Here is a 21,454-nt window from a genome sequence, read left to right as displayed (position 1 = left end):
TATTTTGGCACTTTGGCCTTCATCAGTCAGAGTATTGAGTATAGAAGTTGAGAGGTCATGTTGCAGTTGTATAAGACCTTGGTGAGACCGCATTTAGAATATTATGTTCAGTTCTGGGCACCATGTTATAGGAGAGATGTCAAACTGAAAAGAGTACAGAGATCCCCATCCTGGATCAGTCCAATCGGGGTTGTGTCATCCGCAAACTTGAGAAGCTTGACAGAGGTGTCTGTGGAGGTGCAGTCATTGGTGTGGCGAGAGTAGAGGAGAGGGGAGAGTATGCATCTTGCGGTGCCCCTATGCTGAGTGTTTGCGGGTCCGAGATATGCTTTCCCACCTCACATGCTGCTTCCTGTCTATCAGAAAGCTGGTGATCCACCGACTGAGGGGTTCAGGCACAGTCGACTCAGAACGTTTGGAGCGTGGTAGCTCTGGCACAATGGTTTTGAATGCAGAGCTAAAATCAATAAAACAAAATCCTCGCATAGGTTCCCTGGCGGTCTAGGTGCTGGAGGATGAAGTGCAGGCCCAGATTGACTCCGTCATCCACAATATGCAAAATGCAGATATTCCAGCAGAGGGATTGTGATATTTTCCAGCTTGGCCAGCACAAGCCTTTCAACGGTCTTCATGACTACAGAGGTCAGTGCGACAAGCCTGTAGTCATTAAGACCTGTAATCCTTACCTTTTTGGGTACAGGGACAATAGTGGAGACTTTGAAGCAGGCAGGGACTGGTTAAAAATGAATAATTGGGTGTGAAGTGGTGATTGGAGTGGGGTGGGTGTAGAAGGGCCCAATCTTTGCAGATTGAGGTGAGGCTGTGAGTGGGTGTGAAGTGTTAGTTGTGGTGGGAAAGGGTCCACTCTTTTCATACTGGAGTCTTACCTTAAGTAGGTGTGAAGTGGTGAATGGGAAGGAGAGGGTGCAGGGTCCATTCTTTGCAAACTGGGGTCTGGCTGTGATTGTTGGGGAAGGGGTACCAGGGTTACGTTTCTGATTTTCAAACCTGCAGTAAAACTCATTCAGGTCGTTCATCAGCTGACGATTGTCCAAAGAGCGGGGGGCTTTCCTCTTATAGCTGGTGATTTCTTGCATGCCCTTCCAAACTGAAGAAGAGTCATTAGCTGAGAACTTGCTCCTCAACTTCTCAGAGTACCTTTCCTTGGCAGCTCTGATTCCTCTTCTCAGCTCTTTATCGATTTGGCTATCTTTTAACTCTTTAACGATTAGGCTATCGGCTTGACGCATATTTGAGGGTGCCCGGGGGTGGCGTGGGCCCAGCGGGGGTGGCAGGGCGGGGGTGGCGTGGGCCCAGCGGGGGTGGCGTGGGCCCAGCGGGGGTGGCGTGGGCCCAGCGGGGGTGGCGTGGGCCCAGCGGGGGCGGCGTGGGCCCAGTGGGGGTGGCGTGGGCCCAGCGGGGGTGGCGTGGGCCCAGCGGGGGTGGCGTGGGCCCAGTGGGAGTGGCGTGGGCCCAGTGGGAGTGGCATGGGCCCAGTGGGGGTGGCGTGGGCCCAGTGGGAGTTGCGTGGGCCCAGCGGGGGTGGCGTGGGCCCAGCGGGGGTGGCATGGGCCCAGTGGGAGTGGCGTGGGCCCAGCGGGGGTGGTGTGGGCCCAGCGGGAGTGGCGTGGGCCCGCGGTGGTCAGCAGGGGTGGTGTGGGGGGAAGATGGCTTGGGCCCCGGCGGCCGTGGGAGGCGAGCGGAGCGGGCTCCACCACAGCGACGTCTGGTGTTGGGATTACAGCCGTTGGGTTCACCCACTCTTGCCCGGCGACGGGAGAACAGAGAATTGGCCATATCCAAAGTGGGAACGTTGATTTTATTTCCCCGATTTTGTCTTTCTTTTTTTCCCCGATTTTTTCTTCTTCTGTTTTTGTGTGATTTTTTTCTTAGTGGGGAAAAAAGGGGCGTGCGGTCGCACCCAACGCACCCCCCCTTCGGACGGCCATGATCTCTGGAGAAAAGAAATGGGTCACTTTTCAGGCAGAAGAAGTCTGAAGAAGGGTCTCGACCCGGAACATAACCCATTCCTTCTCTCCGGTGATGCTGCCTGTCCCGCTGAGTTACTCCAGCATTTTGTGAATGTGGTGGATTGCTATTTTCCGGCCTCGCCACTTTCCTGCCGTCTTTGCCACCCATTCCCTCGTCAACCCAACTCCCCCAGCCCTCTGATCACCTTTACATTGTTTTTTCCAACTCCTTATCGTTGTCTCCCGAGTTCCCTAACATTACATAATAATATAATAATAATAATAATAAATCTTATTTATATAGCACATTTTTAGTCAACTTGCATTGACCCCAAAGTGCTTCACATAATTACATTACATTTACACACAGGCAAAGGTGGGTGAAGTGTCTTGCCCCAAGGACACAATGACAGTATGCACTCAAAGCGGGATTCGAACCGGCTACCTTCAGGTCGCCAGCCGAACACTTAGCCCATTGCGCCATCTGTCATCCCACATCCAAAAGCAAATATCCTTGCAGCCGCACCCTTGCACCATGCATAGTTTCTGTCTTATCAGACTATTAGATACAACATCTGGACAGAAACATCTCTCTTTAATCACACACACAAAAAGTTGAACACCCAGCCAATCAGAAAATATCCTTGGACAGATATTCTGAACGAAATTCCTCCCAAGGGGGTTAAGAAAAACTCTCCTTACAGCACACTGCTTGTACTGTTGCGTGTTTCCAGCATTTATTGCTTTTTATGTCAGATTTCCAGATTTGTTTTTTTTTTAAATTTTCGAAATATCTTAGCTCAAAATGTTGGCAGTTCTGGGACATGCCTTGGATTTAAAAAGATGATTTAAAGTATTAAATAAAGGTAGATTGTTGCTGGCACAGTCTAATGTGAATGATTTTGAAGCATGTTTAGTCTCATTTACAAATATATATGAGTTCACAGACTGTGGAGGAAACGACAAGTCACAGATTTGTGTCTTGGTAAAAGCTCACCAAGTCTCCCACCATAGCCTACGTGCGGGTTTATTTGCTCAATTCGTTCCTTGGTAAAATTGCTCTGAATTGTTTCAGATGTTTCAGAGTTTCAGAGAATAAGAATTCTCATCCAGAGCATTCTGACTTTATTTATTCAGAAAAGCCAAGGGACAGGTTTCCTTCTATTTAAGTTTACAGCAAAACCATATGAAGCAGGTTTGAATTCCTTAATTTTTTCACACAAAGGGGGGTGGATGTATGGAACGAGCTGTCAGAGGAGGTAGTAGAGGCAGGGACTATCCCAACATTTAAGAAACAGTTAGACAGGCACATGATTTGGAGGGATATGGACCAAATGCGGGCAGGTGGGACTAGTGTAGCTGGGACATGTTGGCTGGTGTGGGCAAGTTGGGCCGAAGGGCCAGTTTCTACACTCTGTGACTCTATAATGTACAGCCTGTGACAATTGTAAGAAGGAGGGTAGCGATAAATTCCTGTTTTATTGGCAACCCTGATGTGTATTCTGGAAGACTAAGCTTTTCTTTATTTTCATTTCTAGTCCAATTGTTATCCCCAACCTTTGATCAAATTAAGTTTATTGACTTGGACAAAAGCTATTGTTTCAATTCTCATAATTAAGTTAATTTAAGTCCTCTTGCAGCCATCAGTCTCACCCCACATCACCCGCAGGAGATAAGGCTAATCTCAGGACACTGTCATGGCCAGGATTACTCAAGGCAAGGAATGTTAGGCTTCCTAGTCCCTTTGACCTTGAGGTCCGCACAATTTGTGTGGATTTTTGCTTCCCTTCTCTTTCTGCGAGACACGTTATTTTCCTTCATTGTGACTATTTTTCTTACCATTGTGCTGCCAGAAAAATATGAGTTGTTAGTTACAGTTCCAGCAGGCCTTGTTTGTTTTGTTTCATACCATCTGTCCATGACGCTAGGATTTAAATTATATTCCAAATCATTTTATAGCCTCCCAATCCCAACATGATGGAACAACTTTTGGTTTTAACCACAGATCTTCTTTTCTTGCAGAACATCGCTGGTGGCTGCTCCATAGTGACTGCGAGCAAAAAAATGGAGCAAGCTGTTGTTTTGTGCAACGATCGCCGACTGGTCTGTAATTTTGGGGCGGTCTCTACCACTGGCATTTCTGCCAGATTTCCTGATCGTGGGTTCATGTGACGATAAACTAATCTCATGTTCATGTTTTTGATACTAACCCCGTCTCATGTTGATGTTCCTAGTTCATGTGAACACAACCAACAGCAGCAGTAGTTGTCCAGAGGGTCCATTGAGTCTGCCTTGCATTTCAATGAAATCATCTAATCTTGACCTTCAATCCTACTCCTTTCCCATTTCTAATTCTTCACTCCCCGTGTGACCAAAAATCGGTCACAGACTTAAATCTATTTCATTGTTCATCTCTCCAGGATAGAGATTTCCAAATGATGAAATAACATGGCCCATGTTGGGCTGTGTCATCCTGTAACAGTAACAGGAGCTATAAAATGCTATACAATGATCAGGAAACCTTTTGTTTAATGATCAAAAGCAAATTATTCTCTTCATATTGCCTTTGGCTACAAAAAGGTTTAAAATGCAAAATCGTCCAACTTTTCCTGGAACCTGCACTAATTAAATTTTGATACTTTCTTTTGGCCCTTGCTCTTCCTTGAGTTACGTAAATTCCTTCTGCAGGAGCATCTCACACTTTATGACAGAACCACTTGGTCTCACCATCTGACATTCACTGATCTGTGAATGGCAAGTGTGCATTCTGTTCCAACCCAATATATCTGTGCAAACCAATGCAAAAGTTTATGAATATGAATTGTCTCAATTGAATTTAGCTCCTTCGTCAGCCAATGAATAAAAAAGCAGAAAATAGACACATTAGCAGAGTGGGACAGGCAGCATCTCTGGAGAGAAAGAATGGGTGACCTTTCGGGTCGAGAACAGTCTGAAGAAGGGTCTCAACCCGAAACATCACCCATACCTTCTCTCCAGAGTTACTTCAGCATTTTGTGTCTATCTTTGATTTAAACCAGCATCTGCAGTTCCTTCCACCACATAAAAAAGCAGGATAAGGTAAGTGACTGGATTTACATCAAAAAAAGTTAACTTACAGGAAAAGCAACGCCTCTTTATAGTACAAATAATACTCAATACCAAAAATTACATCCATCACCCTCAAGGAAATAAGGGTAATTTCTACAGGAAAATATACTTAACAAAAGACTGTTTAGTTTAGACAATTGGCACGTGTACCGAGGAACAATGGAAATGTTTTGTTGCGTGCTAACCAGTCGGCGGAACGACAATGAAACATAGAAACATAGAGATTAGGTGCAGGAGTAGGCCATTCGGCCCTTCGAGCCTGCACCGCCATTCAATATGATCATGGCTGATCATCCAACTCAGTATCCCGTACCTGCCTTCTCTCCATACCCTCTGATCCCCTTAGCCACAAGGGCCACATCTAACTCCCTCTTAAATATAGCCAATGAACTGGCCTCGACTACCCTCTGCGGCAGAGAGTTCCAGAGATTCACCACTGTCTGTGTGTAAAAAGATTTTCTCATCTCGGTTTTAAAGGATTTCCCCCTTATCCTTAAGCTGTGACCCCTTGTCCTGGACTTCCCCAACATTGGGAACAATCTTCCTGCATCTAGCCTGTCCAAACCCTTAAGAATTTTGTAAGTTTCTATAAGATCCCCTCTCAATCTCCTAAATTCTAGAGATTACTAGACCAAGTGCAGACCCGTTGGGTCTGTTCCCCCAACGTGTGGTTGGGGGGGGGGGGGGGGGGGGGGGGGGGGCAGCGTCTCTCACACTACTAACTACCCCCCCCCCCACACTCACACTAATGAAGGGGAGGAGGGGGGAGAGAGAGAGAGAGAGAGAGAGAGAGAGGAGAGGGGGAGGAGAGAGAGGGAGGGAGAGGGGGGAGGAGAGAGGGGGGGTGAGAGAGGAGGAGAGGGGAGAGGGGGGGGAGAGGGGGGAGAGAGGGGGGGGAGGGGGGAGGGGTGGGAGGGGGAGGAGAGGGGGGGGGGGAGGGGGGGGGAGGAGAGGAGGGGGGGGAGGGGGGGAGAGGAGGGGGGAGGAGAGGAGAGGAGGAGAGGAGAGGGGGAGAGGAGAGCAATCTTCCTGCATCGGGAGCAATCTTCCTGCATCTAGCCTGTCCAACCCCTTAAGAATATTGTAAGTTTCTATAAGATCCCCTCTCAATCTCCTAAAATCTAGAGAGTATGAACCAAGTCTATCCAGTCTTTCTTCATAAGACAGTCCCGACATCCCAGGAATCAGTCTGGTGAACCTTCTCTGCACTCCCTCTATGGCAATAATGTCCTTCCTCAGATTTGGAGACCAAAACTGTACGCAATACTCCAGGTGTGGTCTCACCAAGACCCTGTACAACCGCAGTAGAACCTCCCTGCTCCTATACTCAAATTGAATGATTACAATTGAGCCATTCACAGAGTACAGATACATGATAAAGGGATTAACGCGAATAAAGTTTAGTGCACGATAGAGCCAGTAAAGTCCAATCAAAGATAGTCCAAGGGTCTCCAATGAGGAAGATAGTAGTTCAGCACTGCTCTCTGGTTGTGGTAGGATGTTTCAGTTGCCTGATAACAGCTGGGAAGAAACTCTCCCTGAATCTGGAGGTGTGCGTTTTCACACTTCTATACCTTTTGCCCGGTGGGAGATGGGAGAAGAGGGAGAGGCCAGTGTGTGCCTCATCATTGATTATGCTGCTGGCCTTGCCGAGGCAACGTGAGGTATAAACGGAGTCAATTTGTGTGATGGTCTGGGCTGCGTCCACATTTCTCTGCTATTTCTTGCGGTCTTGGATGGAGCTGTCCCCAAGCCATGCTGTGATAGTTCCAAACTAATTGGCCGAACCATATTTCCAGCCTAATCATATTCATAGGCAGCATAAGAACTGTTGCAGCCGTTTGCAGGGGCATGGTCGGAAGGATTGATTGGCAGCAGATTCACTTTCCACTCTGGTTTCGACTAGTGTTGTAATTTTGGAAATAACCCTGTGGTCATGCACTTTCCTGTCATTGTTCAGTTCAGTTTTCAGCCCAGGTTTGAACTGTGATATAAATCATATCTGCTGTCATAGTCAGGCAGTTGGCATGGCCTGAGTAAGTACATGAGAGGAAAACAATGAACCTGATCACAATCTTGAATAAGAAATATGGTAACTGCAGGAATTGCAAGTCACAGTTTCACAAAGGCTCCGTTTTTTGAACAGCAAATGGCTTTGTTTTTCTTTAGTTTGGATGAGTCACTGAGACAAGATCATAAGGTCACAAGGCCAAGGAATAGGAGTAGAATTAGGCCATTCGGCCCATCAAACCCACTCTGCCATTCAATCATGGCTGATCTATCTCTCCCTCTTAACCCCATTCTCCTGCCTTCTCCCCATAACCTCGGACACACGTACTAATCACGAATCTACCCACCCCTGCCTTGAAAATATCCACTGATGGCCTCCACAGCCCCCCACAGGCAAAGAATTCCACAGATTCACCACACAGCTCATTCCTTATGGTAAGAATCAAAGCACACCATGTGAATATCTTTGCCCTTATCTATTCAGCCGGTTACAAGTTACTATCTCTGTGTGACAACCTAAAAAGAGAATTTACAAAATATTCCCAGTAATTTATCAAACGTTCCTCTTTTATAAATCCAAATTGTCTCTGCTGGATATTATTATATTATTATGTTTCCACTCCCTTAGTAATAGATTTTACCATTGTTGCAGCGACTGATATCAGACCATTTAGTTAACAGTTCCCTGTTTTTTCTCTTCTCTGTTCTCTCTCTCTCCATCTTGTCTGTGGGAATGGTTCCAGTATCTGTGGAATTTCGGAAGCTGCCAGCTGATGCATCCACTATCTCCATGTCGACTTATTTCAAGAACCTGGCATGCATGTCATCAGAATTTGTTGACTATCTGTTCCATTGATCTGCCTAATACTACTTTTAGCTAATGTTATTTATTCCAACTCCTTATTTATTTGGCACTGCTTTTCCCGACTATTTCCAGGATAATTTCCATCTTCTTCTGTGAACATAACTACAAAAGATTTCAGTCATTTCCTATTCTTCCAATATAATTTACATGTGTTAGGGAGGAGCTGCAGATGCTGGTGAAAACTGAAGACAGATTAAATGTACATATCTCATCTGTAAAGTCGTTAACTTTGGCTAACATTTTCCTCTTCATATAACGACAGACGTTTTAACAATATATTTTTATATTTCTTGTTAGGCCACCCATGTACTCTATTTTCTTATTAAGGACCTCTATCACCCATCACACCACATATTCTCCATTCTGCCACCTGGGAAGAGATACAGGGGTATCAGCTGCAAAAGCAGCAGGATGCTACACAACTTCTTCCCACAGGCAATAAGACTGATTAACGGACTGTGTCCCCTCCCCATACATCATACACCAACACATCTAACCTCGCCCATGCTTTGACACCTGGACACTGGTCAAAGCAAGCCACTGTTTGGTCTGATTGTCTGTTTTTAGTTCAAATTTTAGGCCTATTTTTAGATATGTTAATTTTAATTTTAAAGTTGTATGTATTTATTCTGTTTTTATTAACTGCACAGATGGGAACTGATTGAGAAACAATTTTTTGTTTCTTCTGTGCATGTAAGTACTCAGTTAAAATGACTAAAGTAAATACTGAAAATACTGAATTCTGAATACTTTATCCTTTTATATCTCTTGGTGTATTTTGTAATTGTCCTTGAACGCAGGATTTTTTTCTGGCAAACTTATAAACCCGTTTACATTGATTAGCCACGGCTGAGCCACCTTTCCTATTGGTTTGACTCCATGTCCCATTTGTCTGCCCCACCCATTCTTACCTGCACCCATAGGATGATGCACTTGTTCCTATACCTTCTCCCTCACCACCGTCCAGGGCACCAAACATCAGAGATTCACATGCATCCCCTCCAACCTTGTCTATTGCATTTGGTGCTTGCAACGTGGCCTTCTTTACACTGGAGAGACTAAGCGTAGACGAGGTGAGCGCTTTGCCGAGCACTTGCACACTGACTGCAATGACCACCTTGAACTCAGAGTTTTATTTGCCAGAGGCCAGTGGGGATTACTATGTTGGAGGTATTCCAGCTCATCAACATCTTCTTGGGGCAGTTAAAACAAAACAGTAAATGACAGGGGATCTTATGTCCAGTAGAATAGTAGAGCCTTTAAATTCCTTTGATGATGTATCCCATCTCCTAAAAATCCCAGATAAATAAAATAAAGAAAGAAAAGAAAATGTGATCGTGTATTCAGAGGCTGAAGATATACTTAATGAACGTTCTAAAGTAGCAAACAATCTTAAACAGAACTTCTACCTTACTTGTGTGCGGTCCAAATCTAACCTGGGCACAGCCAACACTATATGATGACATACCAGCCTACGGTTATATTGCATAAACTACAGACATCCTTACATTTATCAGCCCATACTTGATGCCTTCTAGGTCTGGTTGCATGCAGGTGCGGATTGCTTCATTTTCAGAGGGGTCAACGATGCAATTGAATATTGTAGTGCCATGAGTGATAGTCCTCACTTTTGATATATGGGGGTAGTCTTGCTGATCTGTATGCAAAAAATATATTTCATTGTACCCGGTACATATGACAATAAAGAAACTATTGAACCATGTAACCATTAACCTTATGATGTGTCAGCTGAAGAGAGATAGTCGTGGGACACTGTCCTCTAATTCCTCATGTGCTTTGGCTGGAATAATTGACTTCCTACAACTATACTAACTTCTTGTGTGTGGGGAATGACACCAACTAATGGACCATTTTCTTTGACATGAAATTAATATGGCAACTTCATGCCCAGAGTAGGGGAATCGAGAACCAGAGGACATAGGTTCAAGGTGAAGGGGAAAAGATTTAATAGGAATCCGAGGGGTAACTTTTTCACGCAAAGGGTGGTGGGTGTATGGAACAAGCTGCCACAGGAGGTACTTGAGGCTGGGACTATCCCAACATTTAAGAAACAGTTAGACCGGTAAAAGGATAGCATAGGTTTGGAGGGATATGGTCCAAGCGCACACAAGTGGGGCTAGTGTACCTGGGACATTGTTGGCTGGTGTGGGCTAATTGGGCCGAAGGGCCTGTTTCCACACTGTATCACTCTTTGACTATGACTCTATGCCAACTTTATTAATGTCTTGTGTATCTTGGCACATTTCTCCTCTTCATTGAACATTGCCCTAAATTTTGTCTATACCCTGTACTACAGACGTGAAATCATGCTTCATATTCCTGAAGTCAAATGTTTTTGTAAATACTAAGAAACAGTAAGTAAGTAAGTAAGTAAGTTGTAAGTAAGTAAGTAAGTAAGTAAGTAAGTAAGCAAGTAAGTAAGTAAGTAAGTAAGTTTATTGGCCAAGTATTCACATACAGGGAATTTGCCTTGGTGCTCCGCCCACAAGTAACAACATGACATACAGTAACAGTTACTAATTACAGAAAACACTAACCATTAATAATAATAAAACATTAATGATAAAACACCATTGATCAAGCATGTGAACCAACAAAATACCAGATCAAAGGGAGGCTACAGATTTTTGGCTGTTGAGTAGAGCAACTACTCGTGGATAAAAACTGTTTTTATGTCTGGCTGTGGCAGCTTTGACAGTCCGGAGTCGCCTTCCAGAGGGGAGTGATTCAAAGAGTTTGTGGCCAGGGTGAGAGGGGTCAGAGATGATCTTGCCCGCTCGCTTCCTGGCCCTTGCAGTGTACAGTTCATCAATGGAGGGAAGGTTGCAGCCAATAACCTTCTGCTGATCGGACGATTCGCTGCAGCCTCCAGGTGTCGTGCTTGGTGGCTGAGCCCAAACCAGACCATGATGGAGAAAGTGAGGACAGATTCTACGATGCCGTATAGAATTGGACCATCATTGCCTGCGGCAGATTGTGCTTTCTCAGCTGCTGCAGGAAGTACATCCTATGTTGCGCTTTCTTTAACCTTTTTGACTGTGGAGGCTGCTTTTGGGATGTTGCTTCCTAATGGATTGTAATGACCTTATTCCCTGTTTACTAATTTAATGTGATATGTTTTCACTTACCACCAATTGTAGTGGTACTTTTTTGAAAACTTCCATTCTTTAAATACTTCCATCTCTATTCAATACTTTCCTGAAGCAGGAAATAACAATTGTCTTCACAATTACCAGATGACCTGGATGTCAAGGTGGGCGGCGCGACTCACGTCACAGCGGCCACTGCAGTCCGTCTGTCTTTTTATTATTTTCTGTCTCGTTTTAATGTAGTTTTTATTAATTTTTTTGACGGGGTATGTGTGTGTGGGGGGCGGGGGAAACTTTAAAATCTTTCCCCTGCACGGGAGACCCAACGTTTTCTTTGTCGGGTCTCCGTTGTCGTTGGGGCTGCAACGTGGAGCGGCCTCCAGCAGGAATGACCTGGGGCTCCGGACCTACTCACCATCGCGGAGCTGGCCGAGTCCGGAGCGGGAGGAGCGGTGGTGGAGCGCTGCTGTGACCCGACCCACGGAGATTTGGAGGCTCCAACCGCAGGTCTGGCAGACAGGAACACCGGGAGCCCGCGGGTCCCTGCTGGGAGACCGCTTTTCGGGGCTTCTGCAACAACGACTTCTCCCGCCCGAGTTGCGGGGTTGAAGATTACCTTGAGCGGGGCCTTACATTATCGCCCCGCGCGGCTTGGAATGGCCGCGGGACTTTGCTAGCGCACGCCGGGGGCTCCAACAACAAGACCCGGTCTTGCATCACCCGGCGCGGCTTTAATGGCCGCGGGACAATTACCATCGCCCGCCAGGGGCTTTGACTCTGACAATCGGGGGGAAGAGGGGAGTGCAGGGGAGAGATAAGTTTTTGCCTTCCATCACAACGAGGAGGAGATGCGCTGTGATGGATCTGTGTAAATTGTGTTGTGTCTTGGGTCTTTTTATTTTTGTATGTATGACTGCAGAAACAACATTTCATTTGGACCCCAACGAGGTTCAAATGACAAATACATTTGTATTGTATTGTATGTCAAGAGGAGCAACAAAGAAGAACAAAGGGAAGAGACTTGAACTTTATTTCGACTTCCATCACAGTGAGGAATGTGTCGGAGTCACTGTGGTGGATGTTCATGTTAAAATGGGTTTTGGGTGTTCTGTTGCTTTTTATTTGTAGGACCAACTTGGCAAATGAAATTCCTCATGTGTTGCAAAACATACTTGGCAAATAAAATACTATTCTGATTCTGACTTTTCTGATTCTGAGCAGCTATTTGAAATAGAGATTGTGACAGGGTCCAGGGTGGAGGATGTTTCCTCTTGTGGGAGAATCTAGATCTAGTTTACTATAATTAATTGTCGCCTGTACCAAGATACAGCAATAAGCTTTTTTGTCATGTACTATCCAGTCAGCGGAAAGACTATACATGATTACAAGAGAAACACAAAATGCTGGAGTAACTCAGAGGGACGGGCAACATCTCTGGAGAGAAGAATTGAGTGACGTTTCGGGTCGAAACACTTCTTCAGACTGGCCCTTCTCTCCAGAGATGCTGAATTTCTGCAGCATTTTGTGTGTATCTTCGGTTTAAACCAGCATCTGCAGTTCCTTCCTATACATGATGACAATCAAGCCATCCACAGTGTACAGTTGTGGAGCAATGGGAATAACGTTTAGTGCAAGATAGTCCAATAGTCTGATTACAGATAGTCCGAGGGTCTCCAATGAGTCAGATGGTAGGTAGACCAGGACCGCTCTCTAGTTGGTGATAGGATGGTTCTGTTGCCTGAAAACAGCTGGGAAGAAACTGTCCCTAAATCTGGAGGTGTGCGTTTTCACACTTATGTTCCTCTTGCCTGGTGGGAGTGGAGAGATGAGGGAGTGAGTGAGACTTGTCATTGATTTAAAAAAAAGAAGGGATTTTGAATTTAAAACAGAGATGAAGTGAAATACTTTCTGTGAGAGGTTTGTGCTTCTCAGACCGCACTTCCTCACAGGACAGTAAAGTAGAGTCATTAAATATTTGAAGGCAGAAGATATATAATAAGTATGGGGATGAAAAGTTACTGGTGAATGGGAATACAAAGTTGAGGTTGTGATTAGGTTGGCTATGATATTATTAAATGCCAGAACAGGTTTAAGGAGTGAATGATCCTGGTGCTAATTCACATATTTGGTACATTAGCTGACCTGGTAATCAACAAACAGCCGCTGAGTCTATGCTTTGTCTCGCCAGTGTACAGGAGCCCATATTGGGTACATCTGATGCAGTAGATGAGATTAGAGGAGGTGCATGTGCAACTCTGCCTCACCTGGAAGGACTGGCGAGGTATCTAAATGGAGTCGAGGGAGGATGCATAAGGACAGGTGGTACATAGAAACATAGAAAATAGGTGCAGGAGTAGGCCATTCGGCCCTTCAAGCCTGCACCACCATTCAATATGATCATGGCTGATCATCCAACTCAGTATCCTGTACCTGCCTTCTCTCCATACCCCCTGATCCCTTTAGTCAAGTCAAGTCAAGTCAAGTTTATTTGTCACATACACATACAAGATGTGCAGTGAAATGAAAGTGGCAATGCTCGCGGACTTTTGTGCAAAAGACAAACAACAAAACAACCAAACAAATTATAAACACAATCATAACACACATATTCTTTTACATAATAAATAATGGAAGGAAAAACGTTCTGTAGAGTTAGTCCCTGGTGAGATAGGCGTTTACAGTCCGAATTGCCTCTGGGAAGAAACTCCTTCTCAACCTCTCCGTTCTCACCGCATGGCAACGGAGGCGTTTGCCTGACCGTAGCAGCTGGAACAGTCCGTTGCAGGGGTGGAAGGGGTCTCCCATGATTTTATTTGCTCTGGAGTTGCACCTCCTGTTGTATAGTTCCTGCAGGGGGGTGAGTGAAGTTCCCATAGTGCGTTCGGCCGAACGCACTACTCTCTGCAGAGCCTTGTCTTGTAGCCACAAGGGCCACATCTAACTCCCTCTTAAATATAGCCAATGAACTGGCCTCAACTACCTTCTGTGGCAGAGCGTTCCAGAGATCTCCTGCCGTTGCTGGGGAAAGTACCCGTGGAGGGGGAGGATTTGGCTGGGAAGGGGTGAGTGAACCAAGGAGTTGTGCAGAAGGCAGAAAGGGGTGGAGATGGGAACATGTGAGTGAGTTGTGGTGGGATCACATTGAAGGTGATGGAAATGTCAGAGGATGATGTGAGGCTGCTGGGGTGAAACTTGAGGTAAATATAAATAACCCATTAACCTATTCCGCACAGGACAGGTATGAAGACCCTTCATATGTTACAGATGAGAACATGTCCTTCATATAATGACCCTTTTGGCTTTCTACATATCACCACCATTCCTATCCTGGATTGACCTTGCTTTCCACGTTTTTAGTCTGTTGTGCTTCCTGGATAATGACAGATACAGCGATAATCCAAACATTTTTACTGAGCCACAAAATTGACTGAAAATTCCATTGATCCACGTATTATATTTACTCAGATTTTACATTTGATACTTACATTGTCCAACACTGGACACTCATCCACTGCTGCTTGGTAAGCAAATGATTCTTGACAATGTGGACTAGTCTGTGTATTACAGGTAGGTCCTATTCTGAGTCAATAGCAATCCCCCATGGACAATGGAAAGAGTGTACAAAATTACAGGCAGTAGATCATAAAATTAGACTTTTCAGATCCAAAATGTTTCTGCTAATGGCACCTATTGGTGACACCTGTGCAGATGCTGGTTTAAACTGAATAGACAATAGACAACAGGTGCAGGAGTAGGCCATTTGGCCCTTTGGGCCAGCACCGCCATTCAATGTGATCATGGCTGTCCCGCTGTCAGCTGGATAGACAGAAAATGCTGGAGTAACTCAGCGAGACAGGCAGCATCTCTGGAGCGAAGGAATGGGTGACGTCTAAAGAAGGGCCTCGACCGAAACATCACGCATTCCATCTCTCCAGAGATGCTGCCTGTCCCACTCTGCTAATGGCACTTGTTGGCTGCACTCATATTGGATCCCTTCCAATTCGCGATAGCAAAATTGGAAAAGTTGATAAAGAATTTATTTTAATGTGCATGAAATCCTATTGGGAATCAGTGTGATTTTTCTACATTAATCATCAGCACTGCCATGTGTTTCCTGTGCAAAAACAATTAATCTTTGCGGGTTTGCTGTGCCTGCAGAAGTCAGCTTGAAACTAAAACTAGCTTTTCAAAAGATAATATCTCACCCGTAGTGGTGGGTGTATGTAACAAGCTGCCAGAAGAGATAGTTGAGGCTGGGACTATCCCAACGTTTAAGAGGCAGTTAGATAGGTACATGGATAGGTCTGGTTGAACCAAGTACGGGCAGGTGGGACTAGTGTAGCTGGGACATGTCGGCCGATGTGGGCAAGTTGGGGCGAAGGGCCTGTTTCCACACTGTATCACTCTATGACTATGACAGCTCTAGTATTACATGGACAGCATCTTAAATTTCATATAATCTCCAAGCCTTTTTTAAATCCCATTTCAGGTGTGGTTGGGATGCGGTGATAGCTTCTGATTCTGCCTGGATTCAGCGAATAATCCTATGCACACAGGGATCGCTTAAATCATTGTTATTGCTAAAGGATATTTCCTGCTTTAGGGCCTGTCCCACTTTCACAACCTAATTCACAACCTTTTTTACTCGTGGACATTTTTCATCCGGCTAGAAAAACGCCCCGACATATATGATGCCACGCGTACCTACGACTAGCATCACGACCTCCTATGACCTATTCCGCACAGGACAGGTATGAAGACCCTTCATATGTTACAGATGAGAACATGTCCTTCATATAATGACCCTTTTGGCTTTCTACATATCACCACCATTGCTATCCTGAGGAAGGACATTATTGCCATAGAGGGAGTACAGAGAAAGTTCACCAGGCTAATTCCTGGGATTTCAGGACAGTCTTATGAAGAAAGACTGGATAGACTTGGTTTATCTATATTACTAAAACTCTGTTCTTGAACGGTTCGGCTTTCTGTGCTGCTGTTTCCGAGAGTACGCCGCCACTTACGGCCGTCATTTTTGGCCACCTCGCTCAGAGCCCCCCTCCGCCGTGTGTGTGCCGAGGATTTTTCCCGTCGATGAAAATTGACAGAGATATTAATGTTTTTACAACATTCCCCATTCTCTCTGCTGCCCCTGCTGGAGGGAGGGGGAGGGACTATAAAACCAGGAAGTGGTGTGCCTCAATCAGTCTCTGCAAGTGGTGTGCCTCAATCAAAGCTTTGAATGACACTGACAAATGTCTACAGCACTGTGAGTACCCTTAATTTGGTTTGAAAATGAAAATATGGTTAGAGGTAAAAAAAAAAAAGCACTGCCTGCAAATGGTTGGTTTGTTTGGGTTTGGTTGAAGTAAAAAGGCACTCTCTCCCCCCCCCCCCCTCCCTCTTCTCCTCTCCTTCCTCTCCCCTCCCCTCCCTCTCCTCTCTCTCTCCACCCTCTCTGTTCCCTCTCTCCTCTCCTCTCCCCCCCTCCGTCTCCCCCCCTCCCTCCTCCTCCCCTCCCTTCTCCTCTTCTCTCCGCCCTCTCCACTCCCCCCCTCTCCTCTCTCCCCCCCTCTCCCTCTCCTATATCCTTTCTCCTCCCTCTCTCCCCCCCCCTCCCAAACGCCTCCTCCCCCCCTCTCTCCCAGAGCTCCTCCTCCCCTCTCCCCGATGCTCCTCAAACCCGGCCCCCCTCTCCTCCCCCCTTTAAAACGGTCTCCCTCCCTCTCTCCTCTCCTCTACTCCCCTCTCCTCCCCTCTCCTCTCCTCTCCTCTCCTCTCTCCCTCTCCTCCCCTCCCCCTCCTCCTCCCTCCCCTCCCCCTCTCCTCCCTCCCTCCCTCCTCCTCCCCTCTCCCCCTCTCCTCTCCTCCCTCCTTCACTCCTCTATCCCCCCTTCTCCTCTCCTCTCCCTCTCTCCCCCCCCCTCCCTCTCCTCCTCTCCTTCCCTCCTCTCCTCTACCCCCCTCTCTCCCTCTCCCCCCCTCTCTCCCTCTTTCTCTCTCTCCCCCCCTCTCTCCCTCCTCCCCCCTCTCGTTCTCCCCCTCCCCTTCTCTTTGTCTCTCTCTTTTTCTCCCCCTCTCTCCTCCCCCCTCTCTCCTCTCTCCCCCTCTCTCCCCCCCCTCCTCCCCTCCATTAACGTGAGTGCGGGGGGGGGGGGGGTAGTTAGTGTGTGACGCTGCATGCCGCCTCCCCCCCCACAACCACACGTTGGGGGAACAGACCCAATGGGTCTGCACTTGGTCTAGTACTCTCTAGAATTTAGGAGATTGAGGGGGGATCTTATAGAAACTTACAAAATTCTTAAGGGGTTGGACAGGCTAGATGCAGGAAGATAGTTCCCGATGTTGGGGAAGTCCAGGACAAGGGGTCACAGCGTAACGATAAGGGGGAAATCCTTTTAAACCGAGATGAGAAAATCTTTTTACACACAGAGAGTGGTGAATTTCTGGAACTCTCTGCCACAGAGGGTAGTCGAGGCCAGTTCATTGGCTATATTTAAAAGGGAGTTAGGTGTGGCCCTTGTGGCTAAAGGGATCAGAGGGTATGGAGAGAAGGCAGGTACGGGATACTGAGTTGGATGATCAGCCATGATCATATTGAATGGTGGTGCAGGCTCGAAGGGCCGAATGGCCTACTCCTGCACCTAATTTCTATGTTTCTATGTTTCTATGACCTCGTGACGACCATGCTACGAGTATGAGTCCAGGGCAAACTCGGCAGAGGTCGTGAATTAGGTCGTGAAAGTGGGACAGGCCCTTTTGGTTATATAATTGTATTTGATTTCTGAATAAATCTTTAAAAGAACAGTTGAGACATTGATGGAACTGAGGTAAAACAATTTATTCTGGATCAATTGCTCTGCCAAATATCCTTTCCCTGACACTTCCTGTGTTTTATAAACCAAGGGAAACAAGTTCGATAACTTTATTTCTCAGAATATCTATGAGGTAATTCCATTCAGCAAATACCACACATCCTCTCATTCACAAAGTGAAGCACAAATAGGGCCAAGAATGTCGAATTTCCAAGTAAAGGCATTTTTCAGTTCTAATAAAATGACATTTCTGTTAATTTCATTTTGCTGAGGTTCTAGTTGCCTTAAATTTAGCTCAATATCATTTCCATATTTTCTGTGAAATTATAGAAAACTGTTCCATTTTGCATCAGTGTGATGGTAACGATAAATAAAATTGTACAACTGGAGAACTTCCGGCATTTCTTTTATTCCTTTGTTTAAGTAGAATCGTTTTCTGCGTAGATTACTGTGACTTTCACTGTTTTCCTGTGTCCAGGCATACACCTCGTAAAAAAATATGTTTATTTATAACCATATAACAATTACAGCACGGAAACAGGCCATCTCGGCCCTACAAGTCCGTGCCGAACAACTTTTTTTCCCTTAGTCCCACCTGCCTGCGCTCGTACCATAACCCTCCATTCCCTTTTCATCCATATGCCTATCCAATTTATTTTTAAATAATACCAACGAACCTGCCTCCACCACTTCCACTGGAAGCTCATTCCACACCGCTACCACTCTCTGAGTAAAGAAGTTCCCCCTCATGTTACCCCTAAACTTTTGTCCCTTAATTCTGAAGTCATGTCCTCTTGTTTGAATCTTCCCTATTCTCAAAGGGAAAAGCTTGTCCACATCAACTCTGTCTATCCCTCTCATCATTTTAAAGACCTCTATCAAGTCCCCCCTTAACCTTCTGCGCTCCAGAGAATAAAGACCTAACTTGTTCAACCTATCTCTGTAACTTAGTTGTTGAAACCCAGGCAACATTCTAGTAAATCTCCTCTGTACTCTCTCTATTTTGTTGACATCCTTCCTATAATTGGGCGACGAAAATTGTACACCATACTCCAGATTTGGTCTCACCAATGCCTTGTACAATTTTAACATTACATCCCAGCTTCTATACTCAATTTAATTATGCTTCCTTCAAAAAGGATAATGTGATGCCAAATATGCCAATTCAGGAAAATCAACCATTCTTCCTTATTTGCCCATGTTGCGGTGCAAGTTCTTCCTCAGTTAAATGGCTTTTTAAAAATTAATTCTTAAGATGCGGACAACTTTACAAATACATTAATTGAGTCATACAGCATGGAAGCAGGAGACCTGAGAGACTGGGTCAAATATTAAACTGCTGGCTGAATTTGGTCGGTCATAGAGCATCTGTGGAAGAATGTGGAAAGTTGAGACACTTCCATCTGGAACATGGAAGCAGAATCTTTGAGTACACACTTACTATCAAGTACCCATTTATACTAATCCTATATTAATACTTTTTTTCATTCAAACCACATTCCCAACAGCTCACTGCAGATTCTGCTGTTCATCTACATACCATGGACAGGTTACAGTGGCCAGTTAGCTACCAATGCACGCAGCTTTGGAATGTGCCAAGAATCAGGAGCACCTTGAGGAAACACACATGGTCACAAGAAGATGTTTAGTAAGTCTGAAAGGAATGAGAGGCTGGAACAGATGAATAAACATGGTGAGTATGGTGGGCTGAAGTGTGTTTATTTAAATGCAAGGAGTAATGTGGGTAAAGAAGGAATATAAAGCCTGCATCAGTGCATGGAACAATGATGTGGTGACCATTACAGAGTCTTAGTTGTGAGAGGGATGGGTCTAGCAGTTTAATGTTCCCACGTTTTAATATTTCAGATGTGAAAGAATATAAAAAACTCATCTCCTTGTGGTGATTGAATAAACTCCCTCCTGCTCTCCTTCTTCACTTATTCTTTTTTTTCACTATCTGTTTTTCATTTTCACTTTCCACAACCTCTTTCTTATTTTTCTCTTCTTACTTTTCTCTTTCAAAAAAAAAGGAAGTTGTACAGAGAATGTATTATATTAGCATAATTTTTGTACCATTGTATTGTACTTCTAATAAATAAAAAAAATAAAAAAAGGTGTGATGGAGAAGGAGGTGGTGGCATTGCATTAACGGCGGATACCAAAGCAATATGACTAGAGCTCAAAAATAAGAAAAGTGCAATCACCCTGCAGGCCTCCCAATTGCCAGCGGGAGATACAGGAATAGATATAGGAGATGGCCATGACATTTAGTTTCATTCTCGCAAGGATCAAGAGCCCAAAAGGCTGTTGCCTGCCTGGTGCCCAAGTTCATAGAAACATAGAAACATAGAAAATAGGTGCAGGAGTAGGCCATTCAGCCCTTCGAGCCTGCACCACCATTCAATATGATCATGGCTGATCATCCAACTCAGTATCCTGTACCCGTCTTCTCTCCATACCTCCTGATCCCTTTAGCCACAAGGGCCACATCTAACTCCCTCTTAAATATAGCCGATGAACTGGCCTCAACTACCTTCTGTGGCAGAGAGTTCCAGAGACTCACCACTCTCTGTGTGAAAAAAATGTTTCTCATCTCGGTCCTAAACGATTTTCCCTTTATCCTTAAACTGTGACCCCTTGTCCTGGACTTCCCCAACATTGGGAACAATCTTCCTGCATCTGTTCAGGACATTTCAGAACAGATGTTCAGGACATTTGTTCAAATGTTCAGGCCATTTCCTCTGACCTGCAGATTAATGTGCAGTGGGAGGGGGGAAGATCCAGTTGTCGGAGTCCTTGTGGCTACCATTGATGGAAGTGGAACAAGGAAAGAGATTCTGCTGGGAGAATTTGAGCAGATAGGGATTAAATTACAAATCAGAACCAAAATGGAATTAAGCTCTGGATTGCTACCTGAGCCTTGTGCAAATTGGCATAGGCGTGATAAGATTAAAGAGATGAATGGCTGGCTCAAAGTTTAGTGTGGAAGTAGTCATGGAACATTGGCATCAGTATTGAGGAAGGAGGGAGCTGTTCCGATGGGACAGACTCCACCTGAACACTATTGGGACCAGGGTTCTGGCGAATCACATAACTGGTGCTGTGGATTAAATTAAATGGTGGAATGTTTCAGCAGATTTCAGATTGGAAACGTTTGGGTTAAAGTTAAATGGAAGGAGAGCACAGGAGAGGTTACTGAAGTCTCAGGAATAAGAAATAGAACTGGGAGTTTAGTAGGGGATAAGAGTCTAACGTCAGGCAACATGGGGGCCAATTCGAGAAGAGTGAATACTGAACTAAAAATGATTTATTTGAATGCATGCAGAACATAAAATAAGGATGAGCTTATAGCTAGAATTTGGCAGGTACCACATTGCGGGCATCACAGAGTCGTGGCTGAAAGAAGATCAGAGATGAGAGCTGAATATACAAGGATACACATCCTATCGAAAAGACAGACAGGTAGGCAGAGGTGGTGGGGTATCTCTGTTCGAAGGAATGAAATTCAGTCCTTAGCAAGGGGTAACATAGGATTAGGAAATGTAGAATCCTTGTGGGTACAGCTAAGAAACTACA

This window comes from Leucoraja erinacea, chromosome 10, assembly GCF_028641065.1.
Source record: "Leucoraja erinacea ecotype New England chromosome 10, Leri_hhj_1, whole genome shotgun sequence".
NCBI lineage: Eukaryota > Metazoa > Chordata > Chondrichthyes > Rajiformes > Rajidae > Leucoraja > Leucoraja erinaceus.
This window is presented reverse-complemented; position numbering follows the sequence as displayed.